This window comes from Elgaria multicarinata, chromosome 20 (genome assembly GCF_023053635.1).
Source record: "Elgaria multicarinata webbii isolate HBS135686 ecotype San Diego chromosome 20, rElgMul1.1.pri, whole genome shotgun sequence".
Classification (NCBI taxonomy): domain Eukaryota; kingdom Metazoa; phylum Chordata; class Lepidosauria; order Squamata; family Anguidae; genus Elgaria; species Elgaria multicarinata.
In genome coordinates, this window is record NC_086190.1 from 650,001 (window position 1) to 672,882 (window position 22,882).

The window sequence follows — 22,882 nt, forward strand, 5'->3', positions numbered from 1 at the left end:
TTTCGTGGTAAATTTTGGAGCTTTCTTTATTTGCCCGAACTTGTCATGTGTATCTGGTGAGTTTGGTTCACTTACCTCATTGGGAAGCTGCCGTTACGGCCCGTTTTGCGCAATACGAGTTTTTGCCGGAATGGCTATCTGAACGTCTTTTCGGAGCAACTTATAAAGCTTTCTATATTTGCCTAACCCTAACCCGGTTAGGTTCCGGGTTAGGGTTAGGTTTCGGGTTAGGGTTAGGTTCCCGTTTAGAGTTTGGTTCCGGGTTAGGGTTAGGATTAAGGTTAGGTTCCAGCTTACATTCCGGGTTAGGGTTAGGGTAAGGTTCTGTGTTAACTTCCGTGTTAGGTTCCAGGTTAGGGTTAGGTTCCGGGTTAGGGTTAGTTTCCTGGTTAGGGTTATGGTTCGGGTTCGGGTTCGGGTTCGGGTTCAGGTTCGGGTTCGGGTTAGGGTTAGGGTTAGGGTTAGGGTTAGGGTTAGGGTTAGGTTCCGTGTTAGGTTCCTTGTTAGGTTCCGGATTAGGGTTAGGTTCCGGGTTAGGGTTAGGTTCCGGATTAGGGTTAGGGTTAGGTTTAGGGTTAGGGTTAAGGTTAGGGTTAGTGTTAGGGTTGGGGTTAGGGTTGGGGTTGGGGTTAGGGTTGGGGTTAGGGTTAGGGTTAGGGTTAGGGTTATGGTTCGGTTTCGGGGTAGGGTTAGGGTTAGGGTTAGGGTTAGGGTTAGGGTTAGGGTTAGGGTTAGGGTTAGGGTTAGGGTTAGGGTTAGGGTTAGGGTTAGGGTTAGGGTTAGGGTTAGGGTTAGGGTTAGGGTTAGGGTTAGGGTTAGGATTGTGCTCGCTTCGGCAACACATATACAAGAATTGGAACGATACAGAGAAGATTACCATGGCCCCTGCCCATGTGGTCAGTTTGGTTTTTGCCCATACGCGTTTTTGCCCAGCACGGGATTCTGAACGTGGTTTCGGGGTAAATTTTTGAGCTTTCTTTATTTGCCCCAACTTGTCATGTGCATCTGGTGATTTCGGTTCACTTTCCTCATTGGGAAGCTGCCATTACGGCTCTTTTTGCGCAATACGAGTTTTTGCAGGAATGCGTATCTGAACATCATTTCGGGGTAACTTATGGAGCTGTCCATATTTGTCCCAACTTGTCATGTGTATCTGGTGAGTTAGGTTCACTTACCTCATTGGGAAGCTGCCGTTACGGCCCGTTTTGCGCAATACGACTTTTTGCCGGAATGGGTATCTGAACGTCTTTTCGGTGCAACTTATAGAGCTTTTAATATTTTTTCCAATAACCCTAACCCGGTTAAGTTCCGGGTTAGGGTTAGCTTCCGGGTTAGGGTTAGGTTCCGGTTTAGAGTTAGTTTCCGGTTTAGGGTTAGGTTCCGGGTTAGGGTTAGGGTTAGGGTTAGGGTTAGGGTTAGGGTTAGGATTGTGCTCGCTTCGGCAACACATATACAAAAATTGGAACGATACAGAGAAGATTAGCATGGCCCCTGCCCTGGTTAAGTTCCGGGTTAGGGTTAGCTTCCGGGTTTAGGTTAGGTTCCGGTTTAGGGTTAGGTTCCGGTTTAGGGTTAGGTTCCGGGTTAGGGTTAGGGTTAGGGTTAGGGTTAGGTTCCGGGTTAGGGTTAGGTTCCTGGTTAGGGTTAGGTTCCGGGTTTGGGTTAGTTTCCGGGTTAGGGTTAGGTTCCGGGTTAGGGTTAGGGTTAGGTTCCGCGTTAGGGTTAGGTTCCGGGTTAAGGTTAGGTTCCGGGTTAGGGTTAGGGTTAGGTTCCGGTTTAGGGTTAGGTTCTGGGTTAGGGTTAGGTTCCGGGTTAGGGTTAGGGTTAGGTTCCGGGTTAGGGTTAGGTTCCGGGTTAGGGTTAGGGTTAGGTTCCCGGTTAGGGTTAGGGTTAGGGTTAGGGTTAGTGTTAGGTTTAGGGTTAGGGTTAGGGTTAGGGTTACGGTTACGGTTAGGGTTAGGGTTAGGGTTAGGGTTAGGGTTAGGGTTAGGGTTAGGGTTAGGGTTAGGGTTGTGCTCGCTTCGGCAGCACACATATTAAAATTGGAACGATACAGAGAAAATTAGGGTTAGGGTTAGGGTTAGGGTTAGTGTTAGGGTTAGGGTTAGGGTTAGGGTTAGGGTTAAGGTTAAGGTAAGGGTTAGGGTTAGGGTTAGGGTTAGGGTTAGGGTTAGGGTTAGGGTTAGGGTTAGGGTTAGGGTTAGGGTTAGGATTGTGCTCGCTTCGGCAACACATATACAAAAAGTGGAACGATACAGAGAAGATTAGCATGGCCCCTGCCCATGTGGTGAGTTTGGTTTTTGCCCATACGAGTTTTTGCCCAGCACGGGATTCTGAACGTGGTTTCGGGGTAATTTTTTGAGCTTTCTTTATTTGCCCCAACTTGTCATGTGTATCTGGTGATTTCGGTTCACTTACCTCATTGGGAAGCTGCCATTACGGCTCTTTTTGCGCAATACGAGTTTTTGCCGGAATGCGTATCTGAACATCATTTCGGGGTAACTTATGGAGCTGTCCATATTTGTCCCAACTTGTCATGTGTATCTGGTGAGTTAGGTTCACCTACCTCATTGGGAAGCTGCCGTTACGGCCCGTTTTGCGCAATACGAGTTTTTGCCGGAATGGGTATCTGAACGTCTTTTCGGTGCAACTTATAGAGCTTTTAATATTTTTTCCAATAACCCTAACCCGGTTAAGTTCCGGGTTAGGGTGAGCTTCCGGGTTAGGGTTAGGTTCCGGTTTAGTGTTAGTTTCCGGTTTAGGGTTAGGTTCCGGGTTAGGGTTAGGGTTAGGGTTAGGGTTAGGTTCCGGGTTAGGGTTAGGTTCCTGGTTAGGGTTAGGTTCCGGGTTTGGGTTAGGGTTAGGGTTAGGGTTAGGGTTAGGGTTAGGGTTAGGGTTAGGGTTAGGGTTAGGGTTAGGGTTAGGGTTAGGGTTAGGGTTAGGGTTAGGGTTAGGGTTAGGGTTAGGGTTAGGGTTAAGGTTAGGGTTAGGGTTAGGGTTGTGCTCGCATCGGCAGCACATATAATAAAATTGGAACGATACAGAGAACATTATGGTTAAGGTTAGGGTTAGGGTTAGGGTTAGGGTTAGGGTTAGGGTTAGGGTTAGGGTTAAGGTTAAGGTAAGGGTTAGGGTTAGGGTTAGGGTTAAGGTCAGGGTTAGGGTTAGGGTTAGGGTTAGGTTTAGGTTTAGGGTTAGGGTTAGGGTTAGGGTAAGGTTTAGGGTTAGGGTTAGGGTTAGGGTTAGGGTTAGGGTTAGGGTTAGGGTTAGGGTTAGGGTTAGGGTTGGGTTCCGGGTTAGGTTCCGGGTTTGGTTCCGCGTTAGTTTCCGGGTTATGTTCCGGGTTAGATTCCGGGTTAGGGTTAGGATTAAGGTTAGGTTCCGGGTTAGGTTCCGGGTTAGGTTCTGGGTTAGGGTTAGGGTTAGGGTTAGGTTCCGGGTTAGGGTTAGTTTCCGGGTTAGGGTTATGGTTCGGGTTCGGTTTACGTTTAGGCTTAGGTTTAGGGTTAGGTTCCGGGTTAGGGTTAGGTTCCGGGTTAGGGTTAGGGTTAGGGTTAGGTTTAGGGTTAGGTTTAGGGTTAGGTTCCGGGTTAGGGTTAGGTTCCGGGTTAGGGTTAGGGTTAGGGTTAGGGTTAGGGTTAGGGTTAGGGTTAGGGTTAGGGTTGGGGTTAGGGTTGGGGTTAGGGTTAGGGTTAGGGTTAGGGTTGTTCTCGCATCGGCAGCACATATACTAAAATTGGAATGATACAGATAAAATTAGGGTTAGGGTTAGGGTTAGGGTTAGGGTTAGGGTTAGGGTTAGGGTTAGAGTTAGGGTTAGGGTTACGGTTACGGTTAGTGTTGTGCTCGCTTCGGCAACACTTATACAAAAATTGGAATGATACAGAGAAGATTAGCATGGCCCCTGCGCATCTGGTGAGTTTGCTTCACTTACCGCATTGGGAAGCTGCCGTTACGGCCCGTTTTGCGCAATACACGTTTTTGACCGGAATGGGTATCTGAACGTGGTTTTGGCGTAACTTTTTGAGCTTTCTATATTTGTCCCACCTTGTCTTGTGCATCTGGTTAGTTTGGTTCACTTAACTTATTGGGAAGTTGCCGTTACGGCCCAATTTGCGCAATACGCGTTTTTGCCAGCACGGGTTTCTGAACGTGGTTTCGTGGTAAATTTTGGAGCTTTCTTTATTTGCCCGAACTTGTCATGTGTATCTGGTGAGTTTGGTTCACTTACCTCATTGGGAAGCTGCCGTTACGGCCCGTTTTGCGCAATATGAGTTTTTGACGGAATGGGTATCTGAACGTCTTTTCGGAGCAACTTATAAAGCTTTCTATATTTGCCTAACCCTAACCCGGTTAGGTTCCGGGTTAGGGTTAGGTTCCGGGTTAGGGTTAGGTTCCGGTTTAGGGTTTGGTTCCGGGTTAGGTTCCGGGTTAGGTTCCGAATTTGGTTCTGGGTTAGGTTCCGGGTTACGTTCCGGGTTAGGGTTAGGTTCCGGGTTAGAGTTAGGATTAAGGTTAGGTTCCGGCTTACATTCCGGGTTAGGGTTAGGGTAAGGTTCTGTGTTAGGTTCCATGTTAGGTTCCGGGTTAGGGTTAGGTTCCGGGTTAGGGTTAGTTTCATGGTTAGGGTTATGGTTCGGGTTCCGGTTTGGGTTCGGGTTCGGGTTCGGGTTAGGGTTAGGGTTCGGGTTCGGGTTCGGGTTCGGGTTAGGGTTAGGGTTAGGGTTAGGTTCCGTGTTAGGTTCCGTGTTAGGTTCCGTTTTAGGTTCCGGATTAGGGTTAGGTTCCGGGTTAGGGTTAGGTTCCGGATTAGGGTTAGGGTTAGGGTTAGGGTTAGGGTTAAGGTTAGGGTTAGGGTTAGGGTTGGGGTTAGGGTTGGGGTTGGGGTTAGGGTTGGGGTTAGGGTTAGGGTTAGGGTTAGGGTTGGGGTTAGGGTTGGGGTTGGGGTTAGGGTTGGGGTTAGGGTTAGGGTTAGGGTTAGGGTTAGGGTTATGGTTAGGGTTAGGGTTCGGGTTCGGTTTCGGGTTAGGGTTAGGGTTAGGGTTACGGTTAGGGTTAGGGTTAGGGTTAGGGTTAGGGTTAGGGTTAGGGTTAGGGTTAGGGTTAGGGTTAGGGTTAGGGTTAGGGTTAGTGTTGTGCTCGCATCGGCAGCACACATATTAAAATTGGAACGATACAGAGAAAATTAGGGTTAGGGTTAGGGTTAGGGTTAGGGTTAGGGTTAGGGTTAGGGTTAGGGTTAGGGTTAAGGTTAAGGTAAGGGTTAGGGTTAGGGTTAAGGTTAAGGTAAGGGTTAGGGTTAGGGTTAGGGTTAGGGTTAGGGTTAGGGTTAGGGTTAGGGTTAGGGTTAGGGTTAGGGTTAGGGTTAGGGTTAGGGTTAGGGTTAGGGTTAGGGTTAGGATTGTGCTCGCTTCGGCAACACATATACAAAAATTAGAACGATACAGAGAAGATTAGCATGTCCCCTGCCCATATGGTGAGTTTGGTTTTTGCCCATACGCGTTTTTGCCCAGCACGGGATTCTGAACGTGGTTTCGGGGTAAATTTTTGAGCTTTCTTTATTTGCCCCAACTTGTCATGTGCATCTGGAGATTTCGGTTCACTTACCTCATTGGGAAGCTGCCATTACGGCTCTTTTTGCGCAATACGAGTTTTTGCCGGAATGCGTATCTGAACGACTTTTAGGTGCAACTTATAGAGCTTTTAATATTTTTTCCAATAACCCTAACCCGGTTAAGTTCCGGGTTAGGGTTAGGTTCCGGGTTAGGGTTAGGTTCCGGTTTAGAGTTAGTTTCCGGTTTAGGGTTAGGTTCCGGGTTAGGGTTAGGTTTAGGGTTAGGGTTAGGGTTAGGTTCCGGGTTAGGGTTAGGTTCCTGGTTAGGGTTAGGATTAAGGTTAGGTTCCGGCTTACATTCCGGGTTAGGGTTAGGGTTAGGGTAAGGTTCCGTGTTAGGTTATTATTATTATTATTATTATTATTTATTTATATAGCACCATCAATGTACATGGTGCTGTACAGAGTAAAACAGTAAATAGCAAGACCCTGCCGCATAGGCTTACAATCTAATAAAATCATAGTAAAACAATAAGGAGGGGAAGAGAATGCAAACAGGTACAGGGAAGGGTAAGCAGGCACAGGGTAGGGAAAAACTAACAGTAGAAAGTAACAGTAGAAGTCTGCACAACATCAAGTTTTAAAAGCTTTAGGAAAAAGAAAAGTTTTTAGCTGAGCTTTAAAAGCTGCGGTTGAACTTGTAGTTCTCAAATGTTCTGGAAGAGCGTTCCAGGCGTAAGGGGCAGCAGACGAAAATGGACGAAGCCGAGCAAGGGAAGTAGAGGCCCTTGGGCAGGCGAGAAACATGGCATCAGAGGAGCGAAGAGCACGAGCAGGGCAATAGTGTGAGATGAGAGAGGAGAGATAGGAAGGTTCCAGGTTAGGTTCCGGGTTAGGGTTAGGTTCCGGGTTAGGGTTAGTTTCCGGGTTAGGGTTATGGTTCGGGTTCGGGTTCGGGTTCGGGTTCGGGTTAGGGTTAGGGTTAGGGTTAAGGTTAGGGTTAGGGTTAGGGTTAGGGTTGGGGTTAGGGTTGGGGTTGGGGTTAGGTTTGGGGTTAGGGTTAGGGTTAGGGTTGGGGTTAGGGTTGGGGTTAGGGTTAGGGTTAGGGTTAGGGTTCGGGTTCGGGTTCGGGTTCGGGTTAGGGTTAGGGTTAGGGTTAGGGTTACGGTTAGGGTTATGGTTAGGGTTAGGGTTAGGGTTAGGGTTAGGGTTGTGCTCTCATCGGCAGCACACATATTAAAATTGGAACGATACAGAGAAAATTAGGGTTAGGGTTAGGGTTAGAGTTAGGGTTAGGGTTAGGGTTAGGGTTAGGGTTAAGGTTAAGTTAAGGGTTAGGGTTAGGGTTAGGGTTAGGGTTAGGGTTAGGGTTAGGGTTAGGGTTAGGGTTAGGGTTAGGGTTAGGATTGTGCTCGCTTCGGCAACACATATACAAAAATTGGAACGATACAGAGAAGATTAGCATGGCCCCTGCCCATCTGGTGAGTTTGGTTTTTGCCCATACGCGTTTTTGCCCAGCACGGGATTCTGAACGTGGTTTCGGGGTAAATTTTTGAGCTTTCTTTATTTGCCCCAACTTGTCATGTGCATCTGGTGATTTCGGTTCACTTACCTCATTGGGAAGCTGCCATTACGGCTCTTTTTGCGCAATACAAGTTTTTGCCGGAATGGGTATCTGAACGTCTTTTCGGAGCAACTTATAAAGCTTTCTATATTTGCCTAACCCTAACCCGGTTAGGTTCCGGGTTAGGGTTAGGTTCCGGGTTAGGGTTAGGTTCCGGTTTAGGGTTTGGTTCCGGGTTAGGTTCCGGGTTAGGTTCCGAATTTGGTTCCGGGTTAGGTTCCGGGTTACGTTGCGGGTTAGGGTTAGGTTAGGGTTAGGGTTAGGGTTAGGGTTAGGGTTAGGGTTACGGTTAGGGTTGGGGTTAGGGTTGGGGTTGGGTTTAGGGTTAGGGTTAGGGTTAGGGTTGTGGTTAGGGTTGGGGTTGGGGTTAGGGTTAGGGTTAGGGTTAGGGTTAGGGTTCGGGTTCGGGTTAGGGTTACAGTTAGGGTTGAGGTTAGGGTTAGGGTTAGGGTTGTGCTCGCATCGGCAGCAGATATATTAAAATTGGAACGATACAGAGAAAATTATGGTTAAGGTTAGGGTTAGGGTTAGGGTTAGGGTTAGGGTTAGGGTTAGGGTTAGGGTTAAGGTTAAGGTAAGGGTTAGGGTTAGGGTTAGGGTTAAGGTTAGGGTTAGGGTTACGGTTACGGTTACGGTTAGGGTTAGGGTTAGGGTTAAGGTTAGGGTTAGGGTTAGGGTTGTGCTCGCACCGTCAGCACATATAATAAAATTGGAACGATACAGAGAAAATTATGGTTAAGGTTAGGGTTAGGGTTAGGGTTAAGGTTAGGGTTAGGGTTAGGGTTAGGGTTAGGGTTAAGTTTAAGGTAAGGGTTAGGGTTAGGGTTAGGGTTAAGGTTAGGTTTAGGGTTAGGGTTAGGGTTAGGGTTAGGGTTAGGGTTAGGGTTAGGTTTAGGTTTAGGTTTAGGTTTAGGGTTAGGGTTAGGGTTAGGGTTAGGGTTAGGGTTAGGGCTAGGGTAGGGTTAGGGTTAGGGTTAGGGTTAGTTTTAGGGTAGGGTTCCGGGTTAGGTTCCGGGTTTGGTTCCGGGTTAGTTTCCGGGTTATGTTACGGGTTAGATTCCGGGTTAGGGTTAGGATTAAGGTTAGGTTCCGGGTTAGATTCCGGGTTAGGTTCCGGGTTAGGTTCTGGGTTAGGGTTAGGGTTAGGGTTAGGTTCCGGGTTAGGGTTAGTTTCCGGGTGAGGGTTATGGTTCGGGTTCGGGTTCGGGTTAGAGTTAGGTTTAGGGTGAGGTTCCGGGTTAGGGTTAGGTTCCGGGTTAGGGTTAGGGTTAGAGTTAGGGTTAGGGTTAGGTTTAGGGATAGGTTCCGGGTTAGGGTTAGGTTCCGGGTTAGGGTTAGGGTTAGGGTTAGGGTTAGGGTTAGGGTTGGGGATAGGGTTGGGGTTAGGGTTAGGGTTAGGCTTAGGAATGTTCTCGCATCGGCTGCACATATACTAAAATTGGAATGATACAGATAAAATTAGGGTTAGGGTTAGGGTTACGGTTAGGGTTAGGGTTAGGGTTAGAGTTAGGGTTAGGTTCCGGGTTAGGGTTAGGGTTAGGGTTAGGGTTAGGGTTACGGTTAGTGTAGTGCTCGCTTCGGCAACACATATACAAAAATTGGAATGATACAGAGAAGATTAGCATGGCCCCTGCGCATCTGGTGAGTTTGGTTCACTTAACTTATTGGGAAGTTGCCGTTACGGCCCAATTTGCGCAATACGCGTTTTTGCCAGCACGGGTTTCTGAACGTGGTTTCGTGGTAAATTTTGGAGCTTTCTTTATTTGCCCGAACTTGTTATGTGTATCTGGTGAGTTTGGTTCACTTACCTAATTGGGAAGCTGCCGTTACGGCCCGTTTTGTGCAATACAAGTTTTTGCCGGAATGGGTATCTGAACGTCTTTTCGGAGCAACTTATAAAGCTTTCTATATTTGCCTAACCCTAACCCGGTTAGGTTCCGGGTTAGGGTTAGGTTCCGGGTTAGGGTTAGGTTCCGGTTTAGGGTTTGGTTCCGGGTTAGGTTCCGGGTTAGGTTCCGAATTTGGTTAGGGTTAGGGTTAGGGTTAGGGTTAGGGTTAGGGTTAGGGTTCGGGTTAGGGTTAGGGTTAGGGTTAGGGTTAGGGTTAGGGTTAGGGTTACGGTTAGGGTTAGGGTTAAGGTTAAGGTTAGGGTTAGGGTTGTGCTCGCATCGGCAGCAGATATATTAAAATTGGAACGATACATAGAAAATTATGGTTAAGGTTAGGGTTAGGGTTAGGGTTAGGGTTAGGGTTAGGGTTAGGGTTAGGGTTAGGGTTAAGGTTAAGGTAAGGGTTAGGGTTAGGGTTAGGGTTAAGGTTAGGGTTAGTGTTACGGTTACGGTTAGGGTTAGGGTTAGGGTTAAGGTTAGGGTTAGGGTTAGGGTTGTGCTCGCATCGTCAGCACATATAATAAAATTGGAACGATACAGAGAAAATTATGGTTAAGGTTAGGGTTAGGGTTAGGGTTAGGGTTAGGGTTAGGGTTAGGGTTAGGGTTAGGGTTAGAGTTAAGTTTAAGGTAAGGGTTAGGGTTAGGGTTAGGGTTAAGGTTAGGGTTAGGGTTAGGGTTAGGGTTAGGGTTAGGTTTAGGTTTAGGTTTAGGTTTAGGGTTAGGGTTAGGGTTAGGGTTAGGGTTAGGGTTAGGGTTAGGGTTAGGGTTAGGTTTAGGGTAGGGTTCCGGGTTAGTTTCCGGATTTGGTTCCGGGTTAGTTTCCGGGTTATGTTACGGGTTAGATTCCGGGTTAGGGTTAGGATTAAGGTTAGGTTCCGGGTTAGATTCCGGGTTAGGTTCCGGGTTAGGTTCTGGGTTAGGGTTAGGGTTAGGGTTAGGTTCCGGGTTAGGGTTAGCTTCCGGGTTAGGGTTATGGTTCGGGTTCGGGTTAGGGTTAGGTTTAGGGTTAGGTTCCGGGTTAGGGTTAGGTTCCGGGTTAGGGTTAGGGTTAGAGTTAGGGTTAGGGTTAGGGTTAGGGTTAGGTTTAGGGTTAGGTTCCGGGTTAGGGTTAGGTTCCGGGTTAGGGTTAGGGTTAGGGTTAGGGTTAGGGTTAGGGTTGGGGTTAGGGTTGGGGTTAGGGTTAGGGTTAGGGTTAGGATTGTTCTCGCATCGGCAGCACATATACTAAAATTGGAATGATACAGATAAAATTAGGGTTAGGGTTAGGGTTAGGGTTAGGGTTAGGGTTAGGGTTAGAGTTAGGGTTAGGGTTAGGTTAGGGTTAGGGTTAGGGTTAGGGTTAGGGTTACGGTTAGTGTAGTGCTCGCTTCGGCAACACATATACAAAAATTGGAACGATACAGAGAAGATTAGCATGGCCCCTGCGCATCTGGTGAGTTTGGTTCACTTAACTTATTGGGAAGTTGCCGTTACGGCCCAATTTGCGCAATACGCGTTTTTGCCAGCACGGGTTTCTGAACGTGGTTTCGTGGTAAATTTTGGAGCTTTTTTTATTTGCCCGAACTTGTCATGTGTATCTGGTGAGTTTGGTTCACTTACCTCATTGGGAAGCTGCCGTTACGGCCCGTTTTGTGCAATACAAGTTTTTGCCGGAATGGGTATCTGAACGTCTTTTCGGAGCAACTTATAAAGCTTTCTATATTTGCCTAACCCTAACCCGGTTAGGTTCCGGGTTAGGGTTAGGTTCCGGGTTAGGGTTAGGTTCCGGTTTAGGGTTTGGTTCCAGGTTAGGTTCCGGGTTAGGTTCCGAATTTGGTTCCGGGTTAGGTTCCGGGTTACGTTCCGGGTTAGGGTTAGGTTCCGGGTTAGGGTTAGGATTAAGGTTAGGTTAGGGTTAGGGTTAGGGTTAGGGTTAGGGTTAGGGTTAGGGTTAGGGTTAGGGTTAGGGTTAGGGTTAGGGTTAGGTTCCGGGTTAGGGTTAGGTTCCGGATTAGGGTTTGGTTCCGGGTTAGGGTTAGGGTTAGGTTCCGGGTTAGGGTTAGGTTCCGGGTTAGGGTTTGGTTCCGGGTTAGGGTTAGGGTTAGGTTCCGGGTTAGGGTTAGGTTCTGGGTTAGGGTTAGGTTCCGGGTTAGGGTTAGTGATAGGTTCCGGATTAGGGTTAGGTTCCGGGTTAGGGTTAGGTTCCGGGTTAGGGTTAGGGTTAGGTTCCGGGTTAGGTTCCGGGTTTGGTTCCGGGTTAGGTTCTGGGATAGGTTCCGGTTTAGGTTCCGGGTTAGGGTTAGGTTCCGGGTTTGGTTCCGGGTTAGGTTCCGGGTTAGGTTCCGGGTTTGGTTCCGGGTTAGGTTCCGGGTTTGGTTCCGGGTTGGGTTCACGGGTTAGGTTAGGATGGGGAAACAAATGGGGCTGGAGTGGGTGGGGGAGGGAATGAGGCTGGGACATCTGGAGAGTAAGAGAATTGTTAATTATGTTTGGAGATAATTGCAAATAGAAATGCTAATATAGAAACCTGCCGGCCAGGCGCAGCACTGCCTCCCCCCCCTTTAAAGTAGATGGCTGGAGTACTAGACTCACGGGGATATGGGGGGGATTAGAGTGGGGGGGTGGGGAGGGGGGGAAGGTAGGAGAGGAGGGATTGGGGTAGGAGGGTGGGGGTTTTATGTATGTAGTTTGTTTTTTTATGTAAGCAAGTTTGAACTGCTGAGCACAAGGGATCGGAAGAGATTTCAAAAGGGTGATTATGGATAAAAAGATAAAGGTATCAACACTCAATGTTAAAGGTTTGGGGGCAGTCGTGAAAAGGAAGAGAATAGAACAAATGCTTAATAAAGAGGGATCAGATATTATAATGGTCCAAGAGACACACCAAGGCTCTGAGAATTCGAATATGATAAAATTAAAGTGGTTAGCCTATTATGAAAAGTCATTAGGGACATCGAAAAAAAATGGAGTGGCCACTTTGATTTCAAAAAAAAGTGGGTTTATTTTAGAAGAAGTAAAAAAGGATGATAAGGGCAGATATCTTATGTTAAAAGGTAAAATTGAGGGAAAGGTCTATACTTTGATTAATGTTTATGCCCCAAATGAGAGGCATAGAGAGTTTTTTATAAAGTTGTTTAAAGAAATAGAAGAATTTAAGGAGGGGTATGTTATATTATCTGGGGATTTTAATATGGTTATGGATAATAAACGGGACAGGTCAAATCCCACTAATGCTGAAAAGAGGAACAATATGACTATATTGAATAAATTAGTAAAAGAAAATGATTATTTAGATTCGTGGCGTTTACTTAACGGGAATAGGCCTGGATTTTCATACTTTTCCCTAGTTCATCATACATACTCCAGGATAGATTATATATTTGTTTCTAAAGATTTTGCAACGAGGATTTGTAAAATGGAAATGGGGGTAATAAAAGTAACTGATCATGCCTTGTTAAGTCTAGAATTTACAGTTAAGAAAGATTATAAAGAGGCATATAGATGGAAGCTGAATACAAAGATATTGAAATATAATAAAATAGTAGATAAAATTTGGAAGGAACTGTCGGAGTCATGGGAAATTAATGAAAAAGGAGGAACAGCTGGGTCAGTCATTTGGGACACCATGAAGGCTGTAGCAAGAGGAATCTGTATTAGAGAAACATGTAGTTTAAAAAGACAACAACGTGCAGAACAGGAAAAGTTAGAGATAGAAATTAAAAACTTGGAGGAAAGATATTGTCGAGTTAAAGATAAATATAAATTAGTGGAAATACAAGCTAAGAAGAAACAATTAGAAAATTTAAATATAGAAGAGATTCAAAAGAATTTAATGTATATGAAAAGGGAATATTTTGAAAACAGTGATAAGAACTCGAGGTTGCTTGCCAAGCTCACACAAAAAGAAAAAGGGAGGAATGGGATAGAAACGTTGAAAGATAGCCGAGGGAATTATTGTCATGCAATGAAAGCTAAAATAAAAATTTTTCAGGAATTCTATCAGGAATTGTATAAGGGTAAAGAAATTCAACAAGAAAAGGTGGAGGAGTATATTGGAAGGTTTATAAAGAAGGGAATAAAATTAGAATATAAGGAGTTAATGGAGTCAGTAATAACTCAAAGAGAAGTTGAAGAGGTTATTGATAAGTTAAAAGTTGGTAAATCACCGGGAGCAGATGGTTTGGGTCCAGAATATTATAAGGTCTTCAAAGACTGTTTAGTTCCAAAATTAATGGAACTTTATAATAGGATATTATCAGGAGAGAAGATACCTGAATCATGGGAACATTCAGTGATAATTCTGATCCCAAAACCAGATAAAGATTTGACTAATCCCGATTCTTATAGACCTATTTCTTTAATAAATCAGGATGCTAAAATTTTTACATCTATTATGGCCAAACGGCTAAATAAATTTTTGGCAGAATATATAGGAGCAGATCAATGTGGGTTTGTGGTAGGAAGGCATATGCATAATTTAGTGGGTAGAGTTTTAAATGTAATAAATGTAATAAAAAAAGCAAATATTAAGGCAGGTATTATGGCATTAGATATTTTTAAAGCTTTTGATTGTGTGAGCTGGCAGGCACTAAAGAGTATTATAGATAAATTGGGATTTGGAAATAAATTTAAAAATGTAATAGAACAGCTATATTCCCAAAATACGGCGGTAGTGGTGGTAAATGACGGACTTACTGAAAAGATACGACTAGCCAGAGGAACAAGACAAGGATGTCCGCTCTCGCCGGTCCTGTTTGTAATGGTTATGGAAGTTTTGGCGAAGGCACTAAGGGAGGATGAAGAGTTAGAAGGAATTGGAGAGGTAAGGGAAATAAAGTTAAACATGTTTGCGGATGACACTTTATTGACCATTAAGAATCCATTAAGAAAATTAGAAAGAATTAAATATCAGTTGAGGGAATTTGAGGAAATTACAGGGTTAAAAATAAATTGGTCTAAATCAGAGATGATGTTGTTTAACTATACCAAGAAGGAAGAAAAGGATTGGGAATTTAAGGGAATGGAATTGAAAGTTAAGAATGAGATTAAATATTTGGGAATTAAAATTACAAAAAAATTAGAGAATCTTGAAAAGGAAAATTTAACGAGGTTAAAGAAAGAGGTATTAGAGAAATTGGAGAAATATAAAAGATTAAATTTATCTTGGTTCGGAAGAATAGCCTTAATAAAAATGAAGATATTAGCTAAAATTAATTTTGTATTTAGAATGTTACCTATAAAAATATCAGAAACCGAGATAAAAAGTTGGCAAAATATTATTAATAAATATTGTAATGGAGAAAAGAGAGCAAGAGTGAATAAAAATAATTGGTACCTAAGCCAAAAAAAGGGGGGAATGGGTCTCCCAAACATAAAATTATACTACGTAGCAAATAGATTAAGACATGTTGTAGAAGCAATTAAGGGAGTAGGAGATTTATATTGGATGGAAGAAAAAACCATAAATAAGGTAGAGATGAATTTGGAGAATGTTTTTTTTAAAGACGGAGGAAGAAAGTGGGTTGGAAGTATAGATAATCCACTCCTGAGGACTCAATGGGAAATTTGGAGTAAATTTAAAGGGAAGCTGCTTCCGAGCAACTCTCCCTTAGCACCGATAATAATGTTAAAGAATTTCCCAGAGGATCTAAAGGGTAGATTATGTAAAATATTAAAAGAGAAAAATAAAATAAGATTAAAGGATTGGGTAAGAGATATTAAAACAAGAGAGGATATGGAAAATTTGTTAAAGGAGAAGAAGCTATCTTGGCTAGAATATGGTCAATTAGAGCAATGGAATAAAAAGTGGATTAAAGATAATAGAATGTGCAGAAAGATGACGAGGTTTGAAGAATTAGTAGTAAGTAAGGAGGAAGGGAAAGGAGGGAGTATAGTTTCAAAAGGATTAATGAGTGAAATATATAAAATATTGTTAGAGAAGGAGTTTAGAGAGAATACAGAGAAAATGGTTTGGGAATCAGATTTGAAGATACAAATAGGGCGACAGAGCTGGGAGGGACTATGGAAACAAAGAGTGTTGAGAAGTTTATCAGTAAGAATAAAGGAGAATTATTTTAAAATCCTATGGAGGTGGTACCTAACCCCGGTTAGATTGAATAAGATAAGTGATCAACATTCAGCAAATTGTTGGAGAGGTTGTGGGGAAAAAGGAACGTATTTACATATGTGGTGGCAATGCAAATATGTACAAAGATTATGGAAGATGGTGTTCTCAGAAATTGAAGAAATAGTGGGAATGAAAATAGAACAAACACCAAAAATAGCATTGCTGTCACTATTTGAAGATATAAAGTGTGGAAAAGGAACTATAGAGCTGATATCGAATTTGTTGGTTGCAGCACGACTGATGGTAGCTAGGAACTGGAAGGTCCAAGGGGAATATTCTATTGAGGAATGGTACAAAGAAGTATGGGACATAGCCATTAATGATAAACTGACATGTAATATTAAGTGGAGAAAAGGCGTAACTAAAATAAATGAGTTCGAAGGAATTTGGAAACAGTTCCTAGTGTTTGTGTTTACTAAGGGAAGTGGGAAACCACCAGCAGAAGAAACGATTAGATTTTGGACTCAAGAATGATCCCGAGGTGGGGGGTGCACTTTTATGTTAAGAACGAAGATGTTGTAGTATGATAAGGTATATGTAATAGTTTTTGATATTTGTACTCAACAATCATTCAATATGTATGCAGCAGATATTTGATGTTTTTTTTTTTTTTCTTATTGTGTTTTGTTTCAGTTATATTTTGGTAATGTTTACCTATGTTTATATAGTGTTGAAAATGAATAAAAATTTAATAATAATAATAAAAAAAAAGGTTCCGAATTTGGTTCCGGGTTAGGTTCCGGGTTACGTTCCGGGTTAGGGTTAGGTTCCGGGTTAGGGTTAGGATTAAGGTTAGGTTCCGGCTAACATTCCGTGTTAGGGTTAGGGTTAGGGTTAGGTTCCGGGTTAGGTTCCGGGTTAGGTTCCGAATTTGGTTCCGGGTTACGTTCCGGGTTAGGGTTAGGTTCCGGGTTAGGGTTAGGATTAAGGTTAGGTTCTGGCTTACATTCCGGGTTAGGGTTAGGGTTAGGGTTAGGTTCCGTGTTAGGTTCCGTGTTAGGTTCTGGGTTAGGGTTAGGTTCCGGGTTAGGGTTAGTTTCCGGGTTAGGGTTATGGTTCAGGTTCGGGTTAGGGTTCGGGTTCGGGTTCGGGTTAGGGTTAGGTTCCGTGTTAGGTTCCGTGTTAGGTTCCGGGTTAGGGTTAGGTTAGGGTTAGGGTTAGGGTTAGGGTTAGGGTTACGGTTAGGGTTGGGGTTAGGGTTGGGGGTGGGTTTAGGGTTAGGGTTAGGGTTAGGGTTGGGGTTAGGGTTGGGGTTAGGGTTAGGGTTAGGGTTAGGGTTAGGGTTAGGGTTAGGGTTCGGGTTCGGGTTCGGGTTCGGGTTACGGTTAGGGTTAGGGTTAGGGTTAGGGTTAGGGTTAGAGTTAGAGTTAGGGTTAGGGTTCGGGTTCGGGTTCGGGTTAGGGTTAGGGTTAGGGTTAGGGTTAGGGTTAGGGTTAGGGTTAGGGTTAAGGTTAGGGTTAGGGTTAGGGTTGTGCTCGCATCGGCAGCACATATATTAAAATTGGAACGATACAGAGAAAATTATGGTTAAGGTTAAGGTTAGGGTTAGGGTTAGGGTTAGGGTTAGGGTTAGGGTTAGGGTTAAGGTTAAGGTAAGGGTTAGGGTTAGGGTTAGGGTTAGGGTTAGGGTTAAGGTTAGGGTTAGGGTTACGGTTAGGGTTAGGGTTAGGGTTAAGGTTAGGGTTAGGGTTAGGGTTGTGCTCGCATCGGCAGCACATATAATAAAATTGGAACGATATAGAGAAAATTATGGTTAAGGTTAGGGTTAGGGTTAGGGTTAGGGTTAGGGTTAGGGTTAGGGTTAGGGTTAGGGTTAGGGTTAGGGTTAGGGTTAGGGTTAAGGTTAAGGTAAGGGTTAGGGTTAGGGTTAGGGTTAAGGTTAGGGTTAGGGTTAGGGTTAGGGTTAGGGTTAGGGTTATGGTTAAGGTTAAGGTAAGGGTTAGGGTTAGGGTTAGGGTTAAGGTTAGGGTTAGGGTTAGGGTTAGGGTTAGGGTTAGGGTTAGGGTTAGGGTTATTATTTATTTATTTATTTAATTACATTTATATACCGCCACACAGCCGAAGCTCTCTGGGCGGTTTACAACATTTAAAAATAGTAAACATTAAAAGTATACAATTTAAAAACACACACACACACACACACACACACAAAAACAGTATAAAAACAACAGTATCCATTTAAAAACAACAATTGTGGGGTCCATTAAAAACAAACTTAACGTTGTTAAATGCTGTTAAAATGCTGTTAAAAATGCCTGGGAGAAGAGAAATGCCTAGGTTAGGGTTAGTGTTAGGATTGTGGGTTAGGGTTAGGGTTTGGATTGTGCTCGCTTCGGCAACACATATACAAAAATTGGAATGATACAGAGAAGATTAGCATGGCCCCTGCGCATCTGGTGAATTTGGTTCACTTACCGCATTGGGAAGCTGCCGTTACCGCCCGTTCTGCGCAATACACGTTTTTGACCGGAACGGGTATCTGAACGTGGTTTTGGGGTAACTTTTGGAGCTTTCTATATTTGTCCCACATTGTCTTGTGCATCTAGTGAGTTTGGTTCACTTACCTCATTGGGAAGGTGCCGTTACTGCCCATTTTCGCAATACGCGTTTTCCGCAAGAACGGGTATTAGAAAGTGGTTTTGGGGGAACTTTTGGAGCTTTCTACATTTGCCCCAACTTGTCACGTGCATCCGGTGAGTTTGGTTCACGTACCCCATTGGGAAGGTGCCGCTACGGCCCATTTTCGCCATACGCGTTTTCGGCGGGAACGGGTACCAGAACTTGGTTTTGGGGGGAACTTTTGGAGCTTTCTATATTTGTCCCTTTCGCAGGAACGGGTGTTAGAACGTTGTTTTGGTGCAACTTATGGAGCTTTCTTTATTTCTCCCAACTTGTCATGTCTATCTGGTGAGTTTTGTTCACTTACCTCATTGGAAAGCTGCCGTTACGGCCCATTTTGCGCAATACGAGTTTTTGCCGGAATGGGTATCTGAACGTTTTTTCGGGGCAACTTATGGAGCTTTCTATATTTGCATAACCCTAACCCGGTTAGGTTCCGGGTTAGGTTTAGGTTCCGGGTTAGGGTTAGGGTTAGGGTTAGGTTCCGGGTTAAGGTTAGGGTTAGGGTTAGGTTCCGGGTGAGGGTTAGGTTCCGGGTTAGGGTTAGGGTTAGTGTTAGGTTCCGGGATATGTTTAGGTTCTGGGTTAGAGTTAGGGTTAGGTTCCGGGTTAGGGTTAGGTACCGGGTTACAGTTAGGGTTAAGTTCCGGGTTAGGGTTAAGTTCCAGGTTAGGGTTAGGTTCCAGGTTAGGTTCCGGGTTAGGTTCTGAGTTAGGTTCCGGGTAAGTTTCCGGGTTATGTTCCGGGTTAGGTTCCTGGTTAGGGTTTGGTTCCGGGTTAGGTTCCGGGTTTGGTTCCGGGTTAGGTTCCGGGTTTGGTTCCGGTTTGGGTTCACGGGTTAGGTTCCGGGTTACGTTCCGGGTTTGGGTTAGGTTCTGGGTTAGGGTTAGGTTCCGGGTTAGGTTTAGGTTCCGGGTTAGGGTTAGGGTTAGGGTTAGGGTTAGGGTTATGGTTAGGTTTAGGGTTAGGGTTAGGGTTAGGGTTAGGGTTAGGGTTGTGCTCGCTTCGGCAGCACATATATTAAAATTGGAACGATACAGAGAAGATTAGCCTGGCCCCTTCGCATCTGGTGAGTTTTGTTCACTTACCTCATTGGGAAGCTGCCGTTATGGCCTTTTTTGCGCAATACGAGTCTTTGCCGGAATTGGTATCTGAACGTCGTTTCGGGGAAACTTATGGAGCTTTATATATTTGTCCCACCTTGTAATGTGCATCTGGTGAGTTTGGTTCACTTCCATTATTGCGAAGTTGCCGTTACGACCCAATTTGCGCAATATGAGTTTTTGCCCAGAACGTATATCTGAATGTGGTTTTGGGGCAACTTTTGGAGCTTTCTATATTTGTCCTACCTTGTCATGTGCATCTGGTGAGTTTGGTTCACTTACCTCATTGGGAAGGTGCCGTTACGGCCCATTTGCGCAATATGCATTTTTGCCGGTATGGGTAACTGAACGTGGTTTTGGGGCAACTTTTAAAGCTTTCTATATTTGTCCCACCTTGTCATGTGCATCTGGTGAGTTTGGTTCACTTACCTCATTGGGAAGGTGCCGTTACGGCCCATTTTTGCAATACACGTTTTTGCCCAAAACGTGTATCTGAACGTGGTTTCGGGGTAACTTTTGGATCTTTCTATATTTGCCCCACCTATTTATGTGCATATGGTGAGTTTGGTTCACTTCCCTTATTGGGAAGGTGCCGTTACGGCCCATTTTGTGCAATACGCATTTTTGCCGGTATGGGTAACTCTACGTGGTTTTGGGCAACTTTTAAAGCTTTCTATATTTGTCCCACCTTGTCATGTGCATCTGGTGAGTTTGGTTCACTTACCTCATTGGGAAGGTGCCTTTACGGCCCATTTTCGCAATACACGTTTTCTGCCGGAAAGGGTATCTGTTTTTTTATTATTATTATTATTATTACAATACTTAAACATGCACATTTACATTCACATAAAAACAACAACAAAAACAACATACTATATAATGTTCAATTTGAATACAAAATCTTATCTTAATAACATAATCAAAATAACCTACAAGTGCACCCCCCACCTCGGGATCTCATTCCTGATTCCAGAATCTCATACTTTCTTCTGCTGGTGGTTTCCCACTTCCTTTTGAAAACACAGATATTAGGAACTGTTTCCAAATTCCTTCATAATCATTTGATTTAGCTATACCTCTTCTCCATTTAATATTACTTGTTAATTTATCATTAATAGCTATATCCCATACTTCTTTATACCATTCTTCAATAGAATATTCCCCTTGAATCTTCCAGTTCCTAGCTACAATCAATCTTGCTGCAATCAACAAATTTGTTATCAGTTCCTTAGTTTCCTTTTTACAATTAAAATCTTCTTCAAATAGTGACAGCAATGCAACTTTTGGTGTTCGTTCTATCTTCATTTCCACAATTTCTTCAATCTCCAAAAACACCATCTTCCACAATTTCTGAACATAGTTACATTCCCACCACATATGCAAATACGTTCCTTTAACCCCACAACCTCTCCAAAAATTTTCTGATTGCTGATTGTTTATCTTATTCAATCTAACCGGAGTTTGGTACCACCTCCATACAATTTTATAATAATTCTCTTTTATTCTTACTGACATATTTCTCAACGCTCTTTGTTTCCATAATCCCTTTCTATATTTGTCCCAACTTGTCATGTGCATCTGGTGAGTTTGGTTCACTTACCTCATTGGGAAGCTGCCGTTACGGCCCGTTTTGCACAATACGATTTTTTTCCGGAATGGGTATCTGAACGTCGTTTCGGGGCAACTTATGGAGCTTTCTATATTTGTCCCACCTTGTCATGTGCATTTGGTGAGTTTGGTTCACTTACCTCATTGGGAAGTTGCCGTTACGGCCCAATTTGTGCAATACGCGTTTTTGCCCAGAAAGGGTATCTGAACGTGGTTTCGGGGTAACTTTTGGAGCTTTCTATATTTGCCCCACCTAGTTATGTGCATATGTTGAGTTTGGTTCACTTCCCTTATTGGGAAGCTGTCGTTACGGCCCATTTTGTGCAATACGCGTTTTTGCCAGGAACGGGTAACTGAACGTGGTTTTGGGGCAACTTTTGGAGCTTTCTATATTTGTCCTACCTTGTCATGTGCATCTGGTGAGTTTGGTTCACTTACCTCATTGGGAAGGTGCCGTTAAGGCCCATTTTCGCAATACGCGTTTTCTGCTGGAAAGGGTATCTGAACGTGGTTTGGGGGCAACTTTTGGAGCTTTCTTTATTTGTCCCAAATTGTCATGTGTATCTGGTGAGTTTGGTTCACTTCCCTTATTGGGAAGGTGCCGTTACGACCTGTCTCTTTGTTGCCGTTTGTTTCAAAGATCCTGGAGCGTGCGGTCTACTCTCGCTGTCTTGACTTTCTTTCTAGTAACTCTGCTTTGGATCCTTTTCAATCTGGATTCCGTCCTCTGCATTCCACCGAAACAGCCCTTACTAAGATCACCAATGATCTCCTTACTGCTAAGTCTAAAGGCCATTATTCCGTTCTTATTCTCCTTGATCTAACTGCAGCCTTTGACACGGTTGATCATGATCTTCTCTTAGATTCCCTTCATGACCTTGGATTTTGTGGCTCTGTCTATAACTGGTTTGCCTCCTATCTAGCGGGTCGCTCTTTCAGCGTGTTGACTAATGGCAGCTCGTCTTCCTCCTTTCCCCTTTCAGTAGGGGTTCCGCAAGGCTCGGTGCTTGGCCCGTTGTTGTTTTCCTTATACATGTTGCCCTTGGGCAAGCTTATTCAATCTCATGGCCTCCAATATCATCTGTATGCCGATGATACACAACTATATCTGTCATCTCCGGAACTTTCTCCTGATGTTCACGATCGTATCTCGGCATGTCTTTCAGATATCTCAGCTTGGCTGCTTCATCGTCGCTTGAAACTTAACATGGCAAAGACTGAATTGCTTGTTTTTCCTCCTAAACCTTCTCCTCATCTCTCATTCTCTCTTACTGTCAATGATGTTACGCTTACTCCGATCAAGGAAGCTCGTAGCCTTGGCTTTATATTTGACTCCTCGCTCTCCTTTATTCCTCATATTGAGGCAGTAGCTAAATCGTCGATTTTTCCTGTATAATATTGCCAGGATTCGATCATTTTTGTCTGTCTCTTCTGCCAAGACGCTTGTTCATGCACTGGTTATTTCACGGTTGGACTACTGCAACCTTCTTCTCTCTGGCCTTCCTTCTTCTCACATCAGTCCGTTGGTTTCTGTTCACCACTCTGCCGCAAAGATCATCTTCTTGGCTCGCCGCTCCGACCATGTTACTCCGCTTCTGAAATCTCTTCATTGGCTTCCAATTCACTTCAGAATCCAATATAAACTTCTGTTAACCTTCAAAGCTTTTCACGGTCTAGTTCCTTCCTATCTCTCCTCTCTCATCTCACACTATTGCCCCGCTCGTGCTCTTCGCTCCTCTGATGCCATGTTTCTCGCCTGCCCAAGGGCCTCTACTTCCCTTGCTCGGCTTCGTCCATTTTCGTTTGCTGCCCCTTACGCCTGGAACGCTCTTCCAGAACATTTGAGAACTACAAGTTCAACCGCAGCTTTTAAAGCTCAACTAAAAACTTTTTTTTCCTAAAGCTTTTAAAACTTGATGTTGTGCAGACTTCTACTGTTACTTTCTATTGTTACTTTTACCCTACCCTGTGCCTGCTTACCCTACCCAGTACCTGTTTGCATTCTCTACCCCTCCTTATTGTTTTACTATGCTTTTATTAGATTATAAGCCTATGCGGCAGGGTCTTGCTATTTACTGTTTTACTCAGTACAGCACCATGTACATTGATGGTGCTATATAAATAAAAAAATTAATAATAATAATACTAATAATAATAATAATAATAATAATAATAACAATAATTTGCGCAATACGCGTTTTTGCCAGGAACGGGTAACTGAACGTAGTTTTCGGGCAACTTTTGGAGCTTTCTATATTTGTCCCAACTTGTCATGTGCATCTGGTGAGTTTGGTTCACTTAACTCATTGGGAAGCTGCCGTTACGGCCCGTTTTGCGCAATACGAGTTTTTGCCGGAAAGGGTATCTGAACGTAGTT

The 22,882-nt window shown here is 44.0% G+C and overlaps 4 non-coding genes and 6 pseudogenes across 4 annotated transcripts; all 10 read left to right on the plus strand.

The window, feature by feature from the left end:
* The first annotated feature begins 823 nt into the window (after positions 1-823).
* On the plus strand, positions 824-927 carry LOC134411826 (U6 spliceosomal RNA). The gene has a single exon (XR_010026371.1). It is a non-coding gene; the product is annotated as a U6 spliceosomal RNA (small nuclear RNA).
* A 502-nt stretch (positions 928-1,429) lies between these two features.
* On the plus strand, positions 1,430-1,495 carry LOC134411769 (U6 spliceosomal RNA; annotated as a pseudogene).
* Positions 1,496-2,214: 719 nt separating this feature from the next.
* Positions 2,215-2,318, plus strand: LOC134411777 (U6 spliceosomal RNA). The gene has a single exon (XR_010026368.1). It is a non-coding gene; the product is annotated as a U6 spliceosomal RNA (small nuclear RNA).
* A 1,524-nt stretch (positions 2,319-3,842) lies between these two features.
* LOC134411761 (U6 spliceosomal RNA) lies at positions 3,843-3,911 on the plus strand (annotated as a pseudogene).
* A 1,492-nt stretch (positions 3,912-5,403) lies between these two features.
* On the plus strand, positions 5,404-5,507 carry LOC134411799 (U6 spliceosomal RNA). Its single transcript, XR_010026369.1, has one exon. It is a non-coding gene; the product is annotated as a U6 spliceosomal RNA (small nuclear RNA).
* A 1,455-nt stretch (positions 5,508-6,962) lies between these two features.
* LOC134411751 (U6 spliceosomal RNA) lies at positions 6,963-7,066 on the plus strand. Its single transcript, XR_010026366.1, has one exon. It is a non-coding gene; the product is annotated as a U6 spliceosomal RNA (small nuclear RNA).
* A 1,680-nt stretch (positions 7,067-8,746) lies between these two features.
* LOC134411735 (U6 spliceosomal RNA) lies at positions 8,747-8,815 on the plus strand (annotated as a pseudogene).
* Positions 8,816-10,428: 1,613 nt separating this feature from the next.
* Positions 10,429-10,497, plus strand: LOC134411702 (U6 spliceosomal RNA; annotated as a pseudogene).
* Positions 10,498-17,498: 7,001 nt separating this feature from the next.
* On the plus strand, positions 17,499-17,567 carry LOC134411737 (U6 spliceosomal RNA; annotated as a pseudogene).
* A 1,223-nt stretch (positions 17,568-18,790) lies between these two features.
* Positions 18,791-18,859, plus strand: LOC134411774 (U6 spliceosomal RNA; annotated as a pseudogene).
* The last annotated feature ends 4,023 nt before the right edge of the window (positions 18,860-22,882 follow it).